General features: G+C 41.2%; 1 protein-coding gene across 1 annotated transcript in view; it reads right to left on the minus strand.

Annotated features, from left to right (window-relative positions):
• LOC118412921 (synaptic vesicular amine transporter-like) overlaps positions 1 to 8,148 on the minus strand; it is a 60,277-nt gene extending 52,129 nt beyond the window's left edge. The window contains exon 1 of the mRNA XM_035815979.1: positions 7,859 to 8,148. The gene's annotated coding sequence lies outside the window, so the exon portion shown is untranslated. The remainder of the gene's footprint in view (positions 1 to 7,858) is intronic.
• Positions 8,149 to 9,157: the final 1,009 nt, after the last annotated feature.

Here is a 9,157-nt window from a genome sequence, read left to right on the forward strand (position 1 = left end):
TTACCCATTAAAGCACAAGTGCTTAGAAGAACAGGTATGTAGCCAAGAACGTGATTGACATGGACCTTTGACGTCCCCCCCCCCCCCCAGGTGACCAGAGCATTCCCTCTATCATGTAGAGCACAGCAGTGAACCCTGTGTTTGACAACGGAGTGTAATATGGTCTTTAACCAGAGCCTAGGTTGTTATAACCATAGTTTCGTCGAAGTTATCTAAACTAGCCATATGCCTCCATGGCTTGTACCTTGTGTAGTTTCATTCTAGTGTCTCCAGGAGGCAGCGGGAGGCTCAAAGCAACGTACGGCATGGAGCTCTGGCTTTATTACCCACATCGTCAAAACAGCAGGACTGCAGAGGAAGAAAGATTGATGAAATTTCCAATTGACTCCTATTCCCCGAGGCAGCGCTTGGAGCATCAGGGGAGAAATAGCTCTTGTCTTTCGTGTCGATCCTTTCTGGTATCTGATTGTATATCGGTGGCTGTAATGAACAATTGTTTTTTGTCCAAATTGAAGGAAATGATTGAATGGAACACTGCTGCCCTTTTGAGGGAATGCAATCTGACGAACTTATTCAACATCATGCTTGATTCATTTTGCGAGAGGAATCATAACCACTAGGTGACCATCCAACTTGTAAAAATAGAGTCGAATCGTGCTCCCTCATAACCTCCATGAAATATTTATGGGGCTACATTTTCCCTAGCGTTCATGTGTCTGTCTGTCTGTCTGTCTGTCTGTCAACAAGATAACTCAAAAACGGTTAAATGGATTGGTTCCATACTTGGTGTGTTGTGATGGAAATGATTTGATTTTGCGCCCCTTAGCGGCTTTCCTTGGTACTGCAGCGGATCTTCATGTTTTGCTATCTCCTGTTATGAACAAGCTATAGTCACGATGTTTAGGTGTTAGATAGCTATAATATTGTGCTCGGGAAGAAGTGACGTAAGTTTGCGCCCTCTAGCGACCAGAGTGTTGCAAACTTTATGCAACTGAGGACTTAATTACATGATAATTAGGAATTTTTATGATTCCGTTGTTTCCATAATTTTAATTCATGATAGGCGGCACATAAACAGACACAAACTATGCAAATAAGGAACAGTTTGCATAATTATTGCAAAAATGGCAATAAACACTTAATGATAAATAATGGGATACTTTTACTTGTGACATGTGTAAGCTATTCAATGAGAAACATCGCCATGCATAATAATGTAAATATCTAAGACATTTGCATAACATCAGCAAAAGCTCTGAGTATTTTATGGAGTTATGACGTCGCCGGACTCTAGTTTACGCGGTATTCCCTTGCTGTTGTACCCACTTCAGTTTAATTTTCTCAAAACACAAAACATGTTAGGTTAAACGTTCTTACGACTCCCTGATGATTTATCCTCGCGTGTTGACAGTGTTTTTTGCTGACCTTTTAAGAGAAACTCGTGTTTTATTTTCCCAAATGAAAAGGGTGCCCTCGAGGATCGGTAGACCTTTCTCCTGCGTCATTAAATTGATCACCATTCACGAGATGGTCGTAGGGGGACGTAATATCTTGTTTACGTCAATACGTCCCGAGAGGAGAGAATCTGTCGTTAATCGTATTTTTTCATTGAAGAACCTTAACAGTTGTCATCCATGTTGCTTGATGCCAGTGCAAGATGCTAGTTCCTTTAGGTCCCCGTTCCCACTAGACGGGGATTGCTGAGTGATCGCACTGAGACCAAATTGCCGTTGGATTGAGAAACCCTTGAGTTCTTTGTTGAAACATGCTGCAAGTGGCAAAAGTATCATTTAAAAGACATCAAAACGCACAAGAAGTAAAAGGATTCGTCCTGTGATCTGTCAAATCTTAAGTCGTGTCCTCTGTTAGAAAGGAGTGTAACGAAAAAGAACTCTATTTGTTTCACTCATCTTTTCTTGCGTTTTTCTGTTGTTAAGAGTCCTATCTACTCGTCAACCCCACGGACAGATTACCTTAAGTACCGTTGGTGTTTATCAACAGGTACCCTAGGCGAACTTCACTTAATTCTTTAAGGGCTACCAAACGCAATTTAATACTAAACAAGAGATTACGCCATAAAGCGGGAGGAAAAGTCGTTCCTTTCCCCATTTTACCTTGCAATGTGGACAGACGTAAACGGATGTAACAATAAAGACAATGCTGATTTATATTTCATTCCGATAGATTTTTCTAAAAGTAACGATGTTATTTCCAGTTAAAATAACAATTTGACTTTCATATTTTCAAAATTCGTTGAGCGATCTGTCAAATCTTTGGCCGAACAGTGGCCCCGTCGCGGTCGCAGTCTCAGCAAGTAAAAAAGTAAATGTTACTTAGCTAAGGAAATGATCCATAGGCATATTAGTTTTACATGTTTTGAAAAGTTCTAGAACCTCTAGAAACACTTGGGGGGATATGCCACACCACCTCCGGCTTTATTTGATAATGGGCTTTAAGACTCTCTTCGGCTCTTTCCGTATCGCCCATATCCAGAGATTTTAATCCACTCACTCACCCCCGGATGGACCCCTACCCTTCTCGATGGAGAGTCGTTTATCAATATGTGATTTCTCCTTAAACACGGGACCTATATTTAACGTCCTGTCCGAGGGGTGTCCTTAGTCAAAGTAAAGTTTAACATTGACATTTGTACAAAATGGCATCTTAAAAGAACAAAACATCGGGACCTGTCAGGGGTTCGGGACCTGTCAGGGGTTCGAGACCTGTCAGGGGTTCGGCACCTGTCAGGGGTTCGGGACCTGTCAGGGGTTCGGCACCTGTCAGGGGTTCGGCACCTGTCAGGGGTTCGGGACATTCAGGGGTTCGGGACCTGTCAGGGGTTCGGGACCTTCAGGGGTTCGGGACCTGTCAGGGGTTCGGGACATTTCAGGGGTTCGGGACCTGTCAGGGGTTCGGGACCTGTCAGGGGTTCGGGACCTGTCAGGGGTTCGGGACCTGTCAGGGGTTCGGGACCTGTCAGGGTTTCGGGACCTGTCAGGGGTTCGGGACCTGTCAGGGTTTTACCTCCAGGTCGATAAGCCTAACGACAAGGCCACCGTGCCACCGAGTTTGTGGATACACAAATATGTGTTGTATTTTGAAAATAATGTTCAGGTGTCTTTTTGCAACACGTCGATTTTTTTGTTACATTTCAACCATATAACAGGTATGGGTTGAAATATCTTAAAATCTTCAAATCGAAATTTGTATAGGGGCGCATTAGATATCTATTCAAAGATCCATGTATGATATTTGGCATAAACCACTTCAAAATGATTTATTGAGGGATTTGAAGGGGTTTAGCTTAGCAGGCTGACCCCCCCCCCCCCCCCCACACACACACACACCCGTGACATTGTGGGGTTCCCATGTGTACCTGTGGAGTTCCCATTTTGACTGGTCGATTTTGCACAGGGTGCGCTGGAGGAGCCCAGTCTTGCAGTTTTTTTAATTTATTTTCAGACTGGGGTGATCATGCAAAAGTCCTTTGTTTAGGTGAAGTGTTTTTGGACTGATCCACTTTACATGAGGGTTTTGCTGGGTTCGAAACTCAGTGATTTTTTTTAATATTTGATATTGATAAGAAAGGAAATGTCTGATAGGCCTAGGAAATAAATCCGAGCCCTTATAAAAAATGAATTTTGTTCCATACAACCTTTGCTGAAAAAACTGGTCTATCCAACAACATTTTTCATTTAATTTTTATCAGAAGTTACTGATGAAGTTTCCACCATCTACAAAAGAAGTCTTTAAAGAAGTGAGGGTACTTTTGCAGATAAGATGACATGACAAACATGGTAATGGCTATTGTGTTATTCTTCAATGATCTTGAAAATGTTTATCAATTTGTATCACTTGTACGAAACTGTGTGCAAAAAAGTGAGTCTGATACTGTATATTTGCGGTTAGGACCTGGTCACATTCGTCGAACGATCACAGAATAAATGCATTCTTGAGTTAGTCGTGCACAATTCAGCTTTTCTTCGGTAGCGAGAAGGTTGTCTTAAAGGCAACCTAAGCAATATCACATTGTTAAAAGTGGAAATATTCTGAATAAGGCAGTCTGTATAATAATGACATCTAATGCACTATTTTAGCACATTTACATCATTATTTCATAAATTGAGCCGTTAAGCGCGAGAATGAGTTGGACAAGGATTCCAGATCAAGTCCTTATTTTTTGGGGGGACAATAATAAGGAATTTCCTCGTGCAACTTGCCTCTGGGCTGTTTTTAACCGCTCAAAGTAACAAATTATGATGTAAATGTGAGAATACAGTGCAGTAGATGACAATATCATGCAGATTGCCTTATTCAGAATATTTCCACTTTGACGCTGTAATATTGCTTAGGTTGCCTTTCATTCCTTGTCAGCTGTTGGTTCTGTCACAGTCTGAAAATTTCTTGGACACCAAAATCTTAACACAAATTGACCCCTCCCCCCGTTACTATATGCATAACGACAGACCAGTGACATAGTGACAATGTCAAAAGGTACGACAAAATATCAAGCCTTTGTACAAAATGGAGGGTTGGGAGTAGTAATAGTGCTGTGTAGTTTGGCGGCTAGCGAAGGCTAAGATTATCATGGCGGCTGTTGAGGTGCCAAGCCATAATTGTTAGTAGTCCGTTGCACCTGTGCCTCAGCCAATGGCGAACACATGTCAAAGGATCTCGCACTTATTTCAAACGGCCTAAACCGGGAACTTAAGGCCCTTGTTGGGTTGCTGTTCTAGTTTCGTTTCATTCTTCCTACATTTATTGTGTCTTGTTGGTTGTTTATGTGTTTTTAGTGAAATAAAACAAAAACTTACTACATATGTACATGTATATCCGTCAGATTATACCTATACCATGCGATCTACTTTTGTACGCCGAATACCCAACCAGGCACGACCCAAAACGACACAATAACATGTATTTCTACACGCATTCATCATAGTCAGCGAATAGCAAGCTCGCTTTTCTTGATAATCATATATGTGTCTAAACACCATTGACAATATAAAACAGGGTAGATATTATATGGTAAACCGCTACCTTTTTTCTACAGTTCCAATGTGTGGAAACCATTATCATCATCAACATCATCATAAACTTCACATCATTGTAATGAAATAATTATCCGTAGCTACTTACACTAGCTTTATACCACGGAGTATTGTGTATTGTGACATTTCTCTCTTTTGTGCTAACCCCCTCCTATGTGGAATCAATGGTTGCGACTGTCGGTAATCACAATAGGAATTCCCTCGGGGCCCACATAGACAATTTGAATGAACGTCACACAAAAGGTCTGAATACAATTTATAGCCAAAAAGATGCGAAAGAAATTCTTGAAGCCTAAAGTTTAAAAGGGATCTCATTCCTGTCTATGGTCTATCGTGTGGACACAAACACCAACGTCGTACAATGAGAAAATTGTTCATATCAAAATGTTAATTCAACCCTCAAATGTGTGTGATTTTTTTTGTTTTCCTAAGCAAAGCTTGGTGTCCCCTTGCTTTCTATCAGTACAGAATTCCCGACCTTCCAGTCCCCTGGGTATATTCGTCATGAATGATTAAAAAGGATGTTGTCTCGGAGCCTGTTGCCACGATCGGATAGGGAACGGAAAACAGACGGGTGTTTTAGTTACAGTTGACCTCGACGATCGATTCCCCGGCGGTACGGTATGATGCGCTGATACAGAGGGTCTGATGTCACACCTGTGTGGGGCACCGATACCTGGGACAGCACTTTTCGCTATTACAGCCGGGGCCGAGACAAAAGTGAACGTCGAAGCACATTTTAGAGGACGTTGTCGTTGTTACATAGTATGAAGCTATTAGAGTAAAGCCTTTTGTACTTAAGAGGAGAGAAGGAGAGAGGTATTAAAAAAAGGTCCCCTTGGTGCCTGTTCGTGTCTGACTGCAGAGAATGTTTGGAGGTATTTTCAAAGAAAAAAATGCACAGTATCAATTTTGTAATTGCAGCTTGAAATAGAGTTGATGATAATGAAGCAAGGCCATTGTAAAATATCACTTGCTACTTATTTTACATCGCTAAGCACAGATAGAGCCATGTTACTGTCAACTCTGCACACTGAATGAACACTACAAACACATTCTATTGACGTGCACACGTCTAATGATGAGCTTGAGCTAAGCGTTGCACCAGTGATTGTTTAAAGATGGTGGAAATATTACCAACATGAATTATCAATAACCACCACTTACAGATACCAAATAGTTTTGTTACAGTGACACAAGGTAATATGTGGCATTACAGAAAATGTATTCTATTGATGCAAACAGCAGGTAGCGATATGTTTATCATTTTAATGTTATCTGAAGCTTTAAAAACGTCGTTACTTGAGTTTCGGTTGTGATGGTAAGGCAACATCAACTCGGCACAAGTCTTTGTGTTTGCCGAAAAAAGGTACATTTGTTATACAAAATATGAAGGCTTTCATGTATGGAAATATGTTCAATAAAAATGCTTAAACAAAATGGACTTTGATTATAATCTTTTGCGTTCCTAGATAGGATGTTCTGCAGTTATTTAGGAGGTCTATTTTCTTATGGTACACTTCACTCAAGCACTATATTTGTATAATGTCGAAAAAATACGTTCTATGGAGGATCAAAGATACTTTATGCAGGCAAGTGTAAGATGTGAAAATAAGATTCAAGCTAACAATGTCTAAACCTACAGCAAATGCAAACTATCATGATCAGTTAACATATATTTCCCGTAGAGCTAGAGACAATCTTTTGTTGGGTGTATAAGATTGTGTTATCCTGTGCCTGTTACATGTTTAGCTAGAAATAAATTCTGTCGCATAGCAAATTCCGTCACATAACATGTACCGTACCTGAGTCAGTGCAATCATAGATGGTAGCCAAGACTAGAGAAAGCCAAAATGGAACCAGAAAGTTTTCGTTTGGGGAGAAATAGCCCGGTAAGCCTTTCGCTGACAGCCCATCAGGTAGAAAGGGGTCGTTTTGTGTCATCAAGGGTTACAGTGTTAAAGCTGCCAACCACTTCACTTAATTACCCGGTTCGTTTCTCGTGTCGTCCGGAAAATACATTTGCACAAAGCGCCGATGATTCAACTTATTTCCACATAAACCTAGGGCTAGACCATCATCCAGGTATAGTGTTATCAAAATTATACATTCCGGCTGAGATGGGGTTTCACCCCGTAACAAACTCAAACTAAACTGTTTCATGAGGTGCTGTAATGGACGCACATAATATAACAGGTTGCCCGGCCCTCACATTGCCACTTGTGGTGATGAGAACGCGTGGAAACTTGCTGACGATTGTCTTATCTGCAAGATTCAGCTTTGCACAAATTACAGCCTTTGTGGCTTTTTTCTCAGGCGTCGTGAGTAAAATACAATATTTATCAGGTCCAGGAGACGAAGTAATAGCTAGTTGGCGAAGGTGTCGCAGCGTCGATGAGTATAGCATTATCGTCTGCTGCAGTACGGTAATTGAAGAGACACTCACGGTGCCACAAAACCACAGGACCAAACCGCAGACTGCATCTTTCAGCAAGGCCACACCTTGTGGGGCCATAATTCCAAGTAGCATTAAAAATTCATGTTGTAAAAGAAGACGAAAACTCGCTGTGTTAAAGCTTCCGGTGTGCCAATACCTTGACATCGTTTTAAAATAAATAGAAGACCAAAATGCGAAGCCAGCTGTTCTATATTTCCTCGAATTCACGTCACGTTTTTTACAATAATCCCCGGCTCAAACGACCCACAAAATCAGATTTCAGGAAAAGGGGCACAATCACGGCGCTAGCGACAAGAACACGACCAGAACAACTGTCGACCATCATACACCAGTACGGACAAAAACTTACCAGTAGAAGTGCAATTTTCAGGGTAGCCAGGACGACTTGGGTTCTGTGGTATGGTTGCTAGCTGTCTGCACTCCAACCATCCTCCCATCACACACCGAGCGGGGATCGCGGCCGTCCCAAGACTATGCTCAGTATCAATTACTACCTGCGCCCCGTGACCGGTGAATAAAGCTTGTGACGAAAATGAGAAGGGCCTGACGGAAGATCCGCTTTAAGTAGCCAAGTCTTCACCACGTGACACAGCGCGGAGGGGGTGAACTAACTACTCGAAGCAGTGAACGGTCGACTCAGATCTGGAAACGCATCATTAATTCAACAGCCCATCCTCAAAACAGAAAAGCTCGTCGCGCACCTAATTGAGCAGATTGAAAGGCATCACGGGATGATAGCATAGGACGTAGCGTTGCCAATACCGCGCGGGACCCTCTAAAGGTAACAATTTGTACAGTGTACAAATCCCGTTAGAGTAGAACTTACTTGAACCATGGTAACAACGGTGTTATCAGATATACCAAAAAGACGTTTTCCCAAGTAAAGTTTGTGGATATGTTTTGTCTGTGCTCCTAATGAAGTGAAGACACTTTCTTGAAACTTTCTAATTCCATTAGTTGCATCATGCACAATGGGACAAGACAACTTAACCTATCTTCAAATTTATCTACACTAGCCACATTAAAGATAGCACTACTAAAGATAAAGACTTGTAAAGGTTCTGGCAAATATCATAAAGGTACCAGAGGCTTAACTTGATATTTTCTAGAAGTAAACAGAGATGCTAACTGCAAAATGATTGATGAATGTTTCATTCAGGCGTAGTAGTACTGACTACTGTTCTTTTAATGGACGGTTTCATGTATCTGCCATCATGATGTCATATATTACGTCACACATAGATAATGCGTGCCCTGAAGCACCATTGCACATAGTTGGTTGGCTGTGACGATACAAGACCACATGTAATAGAACTCTCCGAGAATTTGGTGATCCCTTTTTAGAAACCACAACAGGTCACGTGGAATTTACAATACATTGCTACCCAAAATAGACAAAACAATTTGGAAATCTTTTTTTCTACTTTGTCTATCAAACGTTGAACAAAAACAAAACTGTCATATCTTTATGACATCTTAGTTGAGTGACCAATTTGGTATATTATTGAGACTCTTGGAACGCCACAAATTGTTAAGATAAGTTGCAAGATGACAAAAAAACAGAATGGGACCAAAGCATCAATTTCTAATAGATAAAAAGGGAGTTTAGTCATATAACAATGTATTCACGAATGGTGTACGTCAATGT

The sequence above is a fragment of the Branchiostoma floridae genome, chromosome 4 (genome assembly GCF_000003815.2).
Source record: "Branchiostoma floridae strain S238N-H82 chromosome 4, Bfl_VNyyK, whole genome shotgun sequence".
In the NCBI taxonomy this organism is placed as follows: domain Eukaryota; kingdom Metazoa; phylum Chordata; class Leptocardii; order Amphioxiformes; family Branchiostomatidae; genus Branchiostoma; species Branchiostoma floridae.